The 13222-nt window shown below is 40.6% G+C and overlaps 1 long non-coding RNA gene across 1 annotated transcript; it reads right to left on the minus strand.

Annotated features, from left to right (window-relative positions):
• Window positions 1–8442: 8442 nt before the first annotated feature.
• Window positions 8443–12438, minus strand: LOC117191052. Its single transcript, XR_004473923.1, has 2 exons — window positions 11874–12438; window positions 8443–8936 (listed from the first exon to the last, which is right to left on the minus strand). It is a non-coding gene; the product is annotated as an uncharacterized LOC117191052 (long non-coding RNA).
• Window positions 12439–13222: the final 784 nt, after the last annotated feature.

Here is a 13222-nt window from a genome sequence, read left to right on the forward strand (position 1 = left end):
TCTCGCATAGCTCCTATAACAATCTTCAACTAGTTGATAGGCTAAGCTCGACCCACGGAGTTATACCCAATATAAGCTATAACACTTCCAGTGTATCGGACCTACTGCACGCCAATATACCCTGCATGTAGCATGTAGCATATGTAGCATATCACATACAACGATTGTTGTGTGTGGCGGTGCCACTCGAGCTGGTCGGGGGTGTATCGGGCAGGACTGGTGCACGCGCTGGCTCCGGCTGTATGGTCGGTAGTATGGGGGGGTTCCTATACTGGTCCTTTCCTTTACGTGCTCGCGTCGATGCCTTATCTTATTATTTTTGTTCGCGTGCAATACCCTGCGTATGACCGTATGACTAGTGTCAGGGGGTTGGGGAAGGAGGATGAGGAGGCTGGGGGAATTAGAAGGGACAAAGGAATTAAGGGGAAAGGGAAGTTGGCTTTCGCCATGCATATCCGAACCGACGGGTAGCTGTGCTGGTGTTGGATGCAACAGCCATGGCCCTCCCAACCTTGATCATCCTAATTCCGGAGAAAATATGGCTTATGGATGATCCCTCTTCTCGCCTGGGGTCATACTCCACTCTCCCTCACCGATCCCAGCATGGCTCCTAAACAAAAATCTTCTAACAAATCATTTCCAAATCATTAACAATATTTATTTTTATCGAAAGGGCCTAAAGCTAAGTACATGGGTAGAAAGAAAATTATATATAGTTAAGGGTTGAGTATAAGCTAGGGCAATAAGAGAATTAACAAGGGGGAACGTTGTGAGTTGCTGCGGAGACCGCAACTCTACATTTATACCCGATACTTAGTCACTATGGCTCTCCTCCGGCAGACGCCGCTAATATTGAACGACCCGACAAAGAGTGCGTGCGAGAGAGACAGAAAATCAGTCTGAGCGTGACGTCGGGCGCTGCGTAGCCAGTGCAAATTGATTTGTTCCCTTTGGCTATAAAAATGATCTGATCTGATCCAGATTCAGCAACCAGATAGATATGATCATTATCTATGATTCTGCGTTTTTAGTTTTCTCGTATCTTCAAAATTGTAGATGCCACAGATTTTCGTCTTTTGGGGGGGCGGAAGGGGGTTAGGCGAAATTAAGAGATATACGTTTTATAGTGAAATCTAACAGGAGTGCGGATACCAAATTTGGTTACTCTAGCGTTAATAGTCTCTGAGATTTGTGAATATCCCCAGATGTTCGTCCTTTGCGGGGGCGGAAGGGGGTGTGGCGAAATTTCGAAACAAACTCGTCTCGGTCCGATATCTTAGGAGTGTGGATACCAAATTTGGTTGCTCTAGCTTTTATAGTCTCTGAGATCTAGGCGCTAATTTTTTACTCTAAGCAAAGCCGCCTATGCTACGTGTGTGTTAGAGAGAGACAGGGCGAGAAAGTATGAAATTGTTTTCTTGATTCTGGCTATAATAATAATACGATCCAATTCAGATTCTGCAGTCTAAAAGATATGGTCATTCTCTACGATTCTGCGTTTTTCGTTTTCTCATATCTTTAAAATTGTGGATGCCACAGATTTTCGTCCTTTGTGGAGGCGGAAGTGGGCGGGGCGAAGTTTTGAAATATTTTTGTAGCAGTGGCATATCTCAGAAGTCTGGATCCAAAACATCGTTGCTCTAGCTCTTATAGTCTTTGAGCACTAGGCGCTGAAGGGGACGGACAGACGGACGGACGGACAGACGGACAGACGGACAGACAGACAGGGCTCAATCGACTCGGCTATTGATGCTGATCAAGAATATATATACTTTATGGGGTCGGAAACGATTCCTTCTGGACGTTACACACATCCATTTTCACCACAAATCTAATATACCCCAATACTCATTTTGAGTATCGGGTATAAAAAGCCCCAACATAATTTAGGGAAAATCAAAGAACACGGCCGACCGGGCTCATGTATGGTTTTCGTCTCTTTATGTTAAAAGTTTATAAGCGATTGTTCGGTCAAACTCCTTTAAGGAACAAGTATTCAAATACCCTCGTAAAATAGAGAGCCTACGCTCACTTTTTGTATTTACTCACCATAATTGTACTAAATTCACCACTGTATTCTCTCTCTTATGCCCAGTACTCAAGCACTAAGATTTGTAATAAATAGTTATTCCCTAATACTCAACTGGATCGATCGACTTTTCTCTTTCTTGTATAGACTTTGATTCGTTTGCAGAAAAAACTAACACACCCCCATCCGTGAATTAACATTAATGCGGAAAACGCTCCGTGTACAAACATTTTGGCGCCCAACGTGGGGCATGTGTATGTTAATTCTTCTGTGAACAATTAAACTAATCGCAATCTACAAAGGCAACAATTACAACATTCGCTCGTCTCGCAGCTGCAATCGAAAGTTCCGAAAACCGTATCAGAATTGTTCGTCTAGATCGCGGGATCGTTGTCCTCGCCTTGCTCTCGCCGTTCTCGCTTAATTTTATCATTCGCTTGTCACCCACAACGCATTCAACGGCGCTTGCATTCTCGGTTCGTTCGCTTTGCAGCTACCTGCTTTGGTCCATCGATCAACGCATTCTTTCTATTGGAATTCCACCGCTTCCCTTTCGTTTTGCTTTCGTTGCCGCTGCTGGAACTTTTTCTTTTGCTTTCACCGTTGGATTTGTGCTCTAGCTGCTGCTGCTTGCTGCGTTTTTTGTTGTTGTTATTTTTGGAAGCTCTAGTTCTGTGTCAGCGTAATTACACTACACAACAAAATGACGAAGCTCGAAGACTTAAAACGCCAACGGAGCAATATAAAACGAAATATAGCTCGGATCAAATCTGTGGTAGATGCTAAATCGGAAACCCCGATATGCAATGATGAGCTTCGCTATCGGTTGAACATCTTAGAAACGTATTTCAAGAATGTTTTAAATGTCCAAGCTAATATTGAAGACCTTAGTCCGAATGATGAAGGACGGGCAGATTTGGAGGATACATACATAGCAATCAAGCTAGCCATAAAGGAAAAAATGGGAGAAGATCTGAACGCCAGCATTGTTGCGCCGGACTACCACCCACCGCCAGTGAAGTCATCGTTACCAAGGTTGTCGCTACCCACTTTCGACGGAACATATGCAAACTATAAGAATTTCATTCCCTCGTTCGAGCAAATTGTTGTGCGTGAGTCTGGATTGTCTAATATAGAACAGTTTAATTATTTGCTGACCTGCCTCACGGGGCCGGCATTAGATACAATTCAGGCATTCCAGGTTACAAGCGAAAACTATCCGAAGGCCCTAGCAAAACTCAAAAGCCGTTTTGATAATCCTACTCTTATATTTTTAGAAGGTATTGAGGCATTGTTTGCACTACAACCTGTGGAAAGGTCAAACAGTCAGCAGCTTCACAGCCTAGTGGATAAGGCATCCGCTATATTAAGCTCGCTGGAGTCCATCGGCAAACCTGAGAACATTGTTCACGCTATGGTTATATATATTATAATAGAAAAGTGTGATCAGCAAACTCGGAACAAGTGGAAGGAATCGCAGGACTACAAAACTCTGCCAACCTGGCTAACATGCACACAGCTTTTGGAACGCCACTGTCAGTTTCTCCATTCGTCTGGAAACTCGGCTGCTACTTCGTCACAACGAAAGGCTGAATCCAATTAGTCAAATCGTCATTCTAATCACCAAATAAACTCGTCGTTTGCTATCACTAATCCGTCTTGTACACTTTGTTCTAGTTCTGGCCATAAGATCTCTAATTGCGCTCAGTTCAAGGCTATGAACAGCAACCAACGGTACGACAATGCAAAACGCCTCGGTCTCTGCATCAATTGTCTTGGAAATGGTCATAGAGTGGCGCAATGTTCATCGACTCATCGTTGCTGATCCTGTAATCGGAATCATCATTCATCTATGCATCACTCTCAGCCGCAACAGCCACCCCAATCATCAGCAGGACAATCTTCAACTACTGAACCGGTACTCCAACCAGCGCAACCCTCCTGGCAAACGGCTCATCAAGCTGCTTCACATTCTCATATGGAGATCGCAGCAGATGATCAAATTTTGTTGGAAACAGCTATGGTTTTGGTAAAGGATGCCACAGGTGAATACAAACTCGGTAGAGCGTTGCTTGATTCATGCTCTCAGGTTAATTTTGTAACCGAAACCTTTGCACAAAAGCTTCGCCTTTGTCGTGAAAAACACCACATTGGAATTCGCAGTATAGGAGACTCCCTTACTAGTTTGAAGGCTCGTACGACTACCTCTATTAAGTCACGTACTTCCGGCTATCAGCTCACTCTCCAGTTTGGAATCACATCCCATATTGCCTACCAGCCAGATAGTGAGATCGACATATCGAATTGGAACCTACCAGCTAACACTCCATTGGCTGACGAATCGTTCTATAGGACTAAACGTATTGATTTGTTACTGGGGACCGAAGCCTTCTATGGAGCTCTAGCTGTTGGCCAGATTCGCATTGGTCCAAATCTTCCCACTTTGCAGAAGACTCTTTTTGGTTGGGTTGTTGCTGGGAGGTACCAGCGGCAATATAACAGACAGCCACCATTGTGCTTGGCGATTGTAGAAGAGTCGATCGACAAGAATTTGCAGCAATTATGGAAAGTGGACTCATTTGTCGATCCAAGCGGTAGAATGCTCCCAAATCATCGTCGCTGTGAGGACCATTTCAGGGACACAACACATCAGGATGCCAGTGGGCGGATTGTCGTTCGCTTGCCATTTCAAGTTGTCTTGGAAGTTCCTTCGATACAGCTCGAACTCGATTTTTTGCCATTGAGAGACGTCTCGCTCGTCTACCGGAAATTCGCTCGCAGTATATCTCGTTCATGCAGGAATATGAAAGTCTCGGCCATATGTCCCTCGTACTGAATCCTAACTTGGAAGATCCGCATTATTATATACCCCAACATCACAGCCGACGTCACAAAAATGTACAGGCAGGTACTTGTGAGTGAGAAGGATAGAAAATTCCAGTACATTTTGTGGCGAGTATCTCCAAATACGGATCTTCAAACCTACCAACTCAATACAGTGACATATGGGACTGCGTCTGCCCCATTTCTCGCAACTCGTAGTTTGCATTACTTGGCTGAGGATTGTAAGGATGCATGGCCATTAGGGGCTGCTGCTGTTAAAACTGCATTTTATGTTGATGACCTTTTGTGTGGGGCTGATGATATAGATACACTCTTCAAACTAAAAACTGAAATCACATCAACTCTCGCTAGTGGTCAGTTTCCATTATGCAAGTGGCATTCAAATCATCCAGGCGTGATGGAAGACGAATCTACCAAGGAATTAAACATTTCAGAAAACTCAGTCAGCAGCACACTCGGCTTAACTTGGCATCAACGAAGAGATGCATTTAGTTTCCCATTTAATCCAAAGGAAGTCTATCCCACTACCACAAAACGAACAATTTTGTCTACTGCGTCGTCGCTATTCGATCCAATCGGTCTGCTATCACCGTTAGTCATTGTCTCTAAGATCATTCTTCAGGAGTTGTGGCTTTTGAAACTCGACTGGGACGAGTCTGTCCCCCAGAATTTAAGCCACGCATGAAGCAAGTGTTTGGAATCGCTGAATTCACTGTCGTCACTAGCGGTACCTCGTTTTTGATTGCAGCCTGATACTAGGAGCATTCAAATACATGGATTTTGCGACGCATCGATTCGGGCATACGGCTGCTGTGTTTATGTGCGCACGGAGAATTCGCTTGGACAGGTCACAGTGAAATTGTTCACTTCTAAGTCTAGAGTAGCACCAGTGAAGAAACAGTCTCTTCCGAAGCTTGAACTATGCGGCGCACATCTACTTTCTCAGTTGTATAACAAAGTCAAGGCCATATTCAGTAAACACACTATCACATCTTATTTTTGGAGCGACTCACAGCTCGTATTGCATTGGTTGCAACAACACTCAGTCACCTTATCGACCTTTGTTGGAAATCGAGTGTCCGATATTCAGGATTTAACGTCTGATGGAAAATGGCGCTATGTGCCAACACATCAAAACCCTGCTGATATTCTGTCGCGAGGCTGTAACGTGAGCGAGTTGATTAAGTCTCCATGGTTTTCGGGTCCTACTTTTCTAGTCGAAGATTCACTAAACTGGCCCGCCACTGGTGGAAAACTTGATATTGACATGGACGTGGTTAACTCGGAGAATCGGAAAAGTTTGTTTGCTGCCGTACACGAGACAAATAATATCCTCAACATCGTCGATAATATCAGCTCGTACACTCACAGTCTGCGTCTCATTGCTTGGATGATTAGGTTCATAAGGAGATGTCGGAAGCAATCGACGTTTACCACAACCTCACCGACGCCAGATGAACTTCGTTTTGCTTCACATTGCCTTATTTGGAACATTCAACAAACTCATTTTGTAGAGGACATCCGTTTACTTCAGAAGCAAAAACCATTAAAAAGCAGCTTAAAGTTTCTTACTCCCTTTTTAGAAGTCGTGAACGGATTCGAACTTATCAAGGTTGGTGGACGTTTGGAATACTCAGACCTACAAGACGGTCAAAAACATCCGTTGCTGCTGCCTAGTCAGTCCAAATTTGTATGGAACTATATTCGCCATTTGCATCTTCGGAACTATCACGCTGGACCTAAAGCCCTAGTCGCTCTCATTCGCTTGGAGTATTGGATCGTTAACGCCAGAGACTTGGCACGTAGAATTGTTTGCTCCTGTGTACACTGCGTTCGCTACAGACCGAAGCTGCTACAACAACTCATGGGCTCATTACCGCATACGCGACTCGCTCCGGCTCGACCCTTTGAACGCTGTGGAGTTGACTTTTGTGGACCCATCAACACATATCTACGCATTCGAGGAAAGGGACCTACAAAAGCATACATAGCCGTGTTCGTTTGCCTTCTCAACAAGGCCGTTCACATCGAAGTAGTCTCTGTGTTGTCAACAAAGGCGTTCTTAAACGCTTTGAAACGGATGGGAGGTCGTCGCAAGCTGCCGACAGACATCTTCTGCGATAATGCCACTAACTTTGTAGGGGCATCGAATCAACTGCAGGAACTAAAAAAGTTTATGTTTTTAAAGCAGACCCAAGATGAAATCTATAAATTTTGCGCATCTGACTTTATTAATTTCCATTTTATTCCCCCCAGGGCACCTCATTTCGGAGGCCTTTGGGAAGCGGCAGTCAAGAGTGCAAAGGGGCTGTTAAATCGTACGCTGGCCAACACCAGGTTCACCTTCGAAGAGTTGAGCACTGTCGTCGTCGAGATAGAATCGATCCTCAACTCGCGCCCGCTATCGCCGCTTTCGTCAGACCCAAATGACTATAGCACTCTCACGGCTGGTCACCTCTTGGTTGGCGAATCATTGCGATCACTACCTGAAAGGTCCCTCGAGAATATCAAGCTGTCAAGTATGGACCGCTACGATGCGATTACGGCCGTCAAGCAACGGTTTTGGAAGCAATGGTCTGGTGACTATGTCAACGAATTGCGATCGCGCACGAAGTGGACAGCACCCTCAACGAACCTCACCGAGGGCACGTTGGTCATCATCCATGAGGACAACCTGCCACCGCTACGCTGGAAACTAGGCCGAGTGCAGTCTACTGTGCTTGGGAATGATGGACTTATACGGGTGGTGCGCCTCCGTACTGCAAATGGAACATGTTGCAGGCCAATACACAAGTTGGCAATTCTTCCGGTGGTTTGAAAGCAGTCCTTTCAACGGGGCCGGGATGTTCGGTCAAACTCCTTTAAGGAACAAGTATTCAAATGACCCTCGTAAAATAGAGAGCCTACGCTCACTTTTTGTATTTACTCACCATAATTGAACTAAATTCACCACTGTATTCTCTCTCTTATGCCCAGTACTCAAGCACTAAGATTTGTAATAAATAGTTATTCCCTAATACTCAACTGGATCGATCGACTTTTCTCTTTCTTGTATAGACTTTGATTCGTTTGCAGAAAAAACTAACAAACCCCCATCCGTGAATTAACATTAATGCGGAAAACGCTCCGTGTACAAACAACGATAACGGGGAGTTCGTTCACTTACGTACTTTCATGTTCCGGCCACGTCCAAAAGATCTTTCGGCGAGGGGAATACCTGTAAGTTTTAGAGAGAGAGCACACACACATGGACACACATGACCACGGCTAACACCAGATTATTTTGATCTTCTTTTTTTTTTCTTTTTGTTTAGGGACTTTTTTTTTGGCATATATAGTGCATAAATCAAATTATTCCATATTTAACTTCTATATATTATTATTATTGGATAACTAGCTATGACAATTAGTACCAAGTTATATTTTTCTTTAAAGATTATTTATGTATTTCTTGATTACTTGTTCACTGTAACACCGGTACCACGTACATTCGATTCGAGATCAGAAAGGAAAGAGGAAGTGGACACTTCAAGTGTGACCAGACTAACTTTACATAATAATACTTAATATATCGATAGTATTATTTAATAGTATTTAATGTTATTATTTGAATGTGGGAATAGGCGTATTCCAACACGCCCCCCTCAAAAATAACATTAATCATCAAAATCATAAAAATAAAAAAAATGTTTTTATCATTAAATCAAAAAGGTAACATTCAATTGTTGTTCTAATGTGGTTGGTGTGCATTCTGGGAAGTGTTATGTGATCTAGCATTTGCTCTAAGGATACGGGGAAAACCCAGAAAAACCCGATCAGATCACTTTAAAATTAGATTAACATAAAATTAAATTTTTTTAACAATTCATTGGTTCTTTTGGTTCAAATCAAAAAAAAAAAAAAATTAAATATGAATTAATGTAATAAATTCGTTAATAAAGCATCATGTTCATGTTTTCCTTAAATTTGAATCATTCTTCTTGTAGTAGTCCTAATTTGTTCCGCAGTTCCGCAAATCTTCCAGCAGGTAGTGGCTTCGTGAAGATGTCAGCAAGTTGGTTGTCTGTATTAATATACTCAAGAGAAATCTCATTAGTTTCTATCTGTTCTCTTGAAAAATGATATTTTATATCAATATGCTTTGCTCTTTTATGACATGAGGGATTATTTGCAATGCTAATACAGCCTTGGTTGTCTTCATAAATTTTAATGGGTCTGTCGAGTTTAAGATTAATTCTATTTAGAAGAGACTTTAGCCATAAAGCTTCTCTTACAGCTTCAAATAGGGCCATATATTCAGCTTCAGTTGATGAAGCTGCCACTGAATTCTGTCTTTTTGTATTCCAACAAATTAAATTGGAATCGAACATTTTAAACAAATAACCCGTTGTACTTTTTCTATCAATCTCATTACTACCCCAATCGGAGTCTACATAGCCAACTAATGTATTTTCAAATGATGTATTCTTTTTAAATATAAGCTTCATATCAATAGTTCCCTTTAAATATCTAATAACCCTTTTTAAACATTGCCATAACTCAGCATTGTTCTTGCTACTATATCTACTCAAGATATTTACAGCGGCAGCTAAATCTGGTCGTGTACACAGCATTATGTACATTAAACAGCCAATAAGGTTACGACATGGAGCATTGCAGTCTTCATCTGAGTTAAGTAGCTCATAATTTAGTTTATTTAGTAATGGAGTGTTGACTAAATTGCAACTATCCATGATAAATTTATTTAAAATTCTTTTCACATATGCAGCTTGACTCAAATATATTTTGTCTTCAAACATTTCTACTCTGATACCGATAAAATGTTTTATCTCATTTAAGTCAGTCATTCTAAATCTTTCGCTTAAATACTTTTTGAAATTATTCATTCTATCCATATCCCTTGTCGCTATTACTACATCATCAACATATAATAATACATATATGTTTTTCTTTATGTCACCTCTATCAAGAATATATATGCAACGGGAGAGTTTACAAAATCGAATTCTTTCAATGCTTGCTCAAATACTTGAAACCAGCATCTAGCTGCTTGTTTGAGCCCATAAATGGCTTTGTTCAGTTTGCATACATGTCCAGCACCGCATGATACGCCCTGAGGAGGCCGCATATATATCTCCTCACTTAATGTACCATTGAGGAAAGCTGTTTTAACATCCATCTGATGGACTTTCAAATTAAACTGGACTGCCAATGATAGTACGAACCTAAAACTGGCAATTCTAGCAACGGGAGCAAATGTTTCTTCGTAGTCTACTTGGTACTTTTGAGTAAATCCTCTTGCAACCAGTCTAGCTTTGTATTTTATTGGGACTCCTAGTTCATTATATTTAATGGAAAATACCCATCTACTGTCTACAATATTTTTGTTTTCTGGCTTCTTTATAATTGTCCAGGTGTTATTAATTTCATGGGCATTTAACTCTGTATTTATTGCCTCCTCCCAATCAGATTTATCATTCCTAAAATTTATTTCATCAAAAGAATTTGGAACTTCATCAAACATTATATGGGCATTTAATATAAATTTGTTAAAGCTTTTATCATGTTCTTTATAAGACACCTTCGGCTTAGACTTTAACCTCTCACTTTTTCTACTAATTATATTAGTATCCTTATTTTCTTCACGACAATTATCTGGCTGATCAGCTTTTTCACAATCCTTACTCTCATTCGGGATATATAATTCCTTACTATCATTCAGGAAATCAGTTTTTCTTTTCCTACTTTCATTCGGAAAATTCAGCTTTTCGCATTCCTTACTTTCATTCAGGATTTCACATTCCGTACTTTCATTCGGGAAATTAAACTGATCACATTCCTTACTCTCATTCAGGATTCCACATTCCGTACTATCATTCGGGAAATAAAACTGATCACATTCCTTACTCTCATTCAGGATTCCACATTCCGTACTATCATTCGGGAAATTAAGCTGATCAGATTCCTTACTCTCATTCAGGAATTCTTGTTGACTTCTTTCCTTACTCTCTTTCGGGAAATCTGTTTCAAATTTTACTTCTCTAGAATAAAGCATATTAGTCTCGTCTACGACAAAATCTCTTGCAACAATAACTTTTCCTTTAATGACATCCCACAATTTGAGTCCATTTTGTTCATACCCTATCGAGATAGCTTTGAATGATTTTTCATCAAATTTACCTTTTTTTAATTTTGTTGTGCACATACACGGTTGAACCGAACACTCTTAAAAACTTTAAATTGGGCTTTCTATTGTGCCACAGCTCATATGGGGTCATTTTACAATCACCAAGTGCTTTGCTTGGAATTCTGTTGATTATATATGTTGCAGTTAGCACAGCTTGACCCCAAAAACTTTTGTCTAATTTTGCACCATTTACCATAACACGAGCTTTCTCTGTAATGGTTCTTATCATTCGCTCCGAAACACCATTCAACTGAGGTGTATGTGGCACTGTCAAATGATAACTTATTCCTTTATTAACACAGAACTCACGCATTTCATTCGACAGGTATTCTCTACCGTTGTCAATGTACAAATCGACAATCTTGAAATTAAAATGAGCCTCGCTCTTTGCTACAAAATCTTTAAATACATTGAATACATCTGATTTATATTTTAACAAATAGGTTACACAATAATGTGTAAATTGATCTACGAAGATCACAAAATAGTTTGTATCGTCTAGTGTAACTGGTTTAATGGGGCCACATACATCTGAATGTATTACAAACAAGGGTCGTTTTATATAAATTTTATCTTCAGATTGCTTAAATGGCAACCTAGCCTGTTTCCCATTTAAACATGACTCACAAACTTCATCTGATATTTTTAAAGTAACAAGAAGATTACTGTTATTAAATAAATTATTATTCTTTATTTCAAGCAATTTTGCATTGCTTATATGCCCCAACCTCTCATGCCATAATCGATAATTACTTTTGTTCCTAGCATCTACAATGTATGCTTGGAATTTGACTACAGGTATATCCAACATACCTGTATATTTAACAACAATTACTCCATTTTTTGATATGGAGACACCACCACAGTCAAACTTAATTGACATCCCTGCCTGTTGCAAATGCTTGACAGACATGAGGTTTCCTGCTGCCTCCTTGCAGTAGAGCACATCCTCCAGTGTGATATTGTGTCCATTGTGCAGCCGCACAATTCCACGCTTAGTGGCATATAAAAACTCGCCTTCTTTTGCCGCAGCGATTTTAATTGGCTTCACTTGAGAGTTTGAGTGTTATTAAACATTTACGTGCTAATTGCGACGCAAGGCTTCTACGCTCATATATGGCGTCTAAATTCTTCAGGATATCACGTGCCGAAATGTCGCCTGCCGCGAAGTTTAGAAATGCGTCGCCTAAATATTGAATTAAAATGCTCTTCGCACATCGCTCTGCCTTTTTCCAATTATCATCTACTTCGTTAGGCATTATGTTATCGACTACTTAGAGAACCTCTAATTCAGCAAACAAAGCTCTGATTCTAAATTTCCATATAGAATATTTCTCGCCACAAAAAGGCTTAATATGTGCTTATTTCTTTCCATTTCCTATGTATGTATATATTATACACACACACACTAAAAAAAAAAAAAAACTACACAAGAACGTACGCGGAACTAATTTCACAACTATTTGTTATTAATTTAATTTATTTAAATTGGCGTGGACTGGGCCCATAACCTATTGGATAACTAGCTATGACAATTAGTAAACGAATGACAGTACCAAGTTATATTTTTCTTTAAAGATTATTTATGTATTTCTTGATTACTTTTTCACTGCAACACCGGTACCACGTACATTCGATTCGAGATCAGAAAGGAAAGAGGAAGTGGACACTTCAAGTGTGACCAGACTAACTTTACATAATAGTACTTAATATATCGATAGTATTATTTAATAGTATTTAATGTTATTATTTGAATGTGGGAATAGGCGTATTCCAACAATTATTTATTCAATATTTATTCGTTTATTTAGGTTCGTTGGGGTAGGTCTTGATACATAGACCAAGGTGTGGGCGCAAGGAAAAAGCTCCAAGCAGCCGGTTTCGTTTCACGGGCACAAAGGGGTCAACGGCCTAACAAGCGCACATATGTTCTTTGGGAGTAAGTGCACAATGGGCCACAAAGAGGTTCATACGAGTTCTGCCCGTTCCGTTGGGGTTTATTAAATACACTTAACCTGCACATGTCATGATCTGACTTTTAGGTTAGGGCGAAGCACGGTGACAAAAAAATTCGGGTCAGGGTCTCTTTTTCCTTGGACGAGTCTGGTTATTCCTTGTCATTAGCAAGGAAGATCACTTGGCACTTTTTGTTTAGGGCTCTT

This window comes from Drosophila miranda (assembly GCF_003369915.1).
Source record: "Drosophila miranda strain MSH22 chromosome Y unlocalized genomic scaffold, D.miranda_PacBio2.1 Contig_Y1_pilon, whole genome shotgun sequence".
NCBI lineage: Eukaryota > Metazoa > Arthropoda > Insecta > Diptera > Drosophilidae > Drosophila > Drosophila miranda.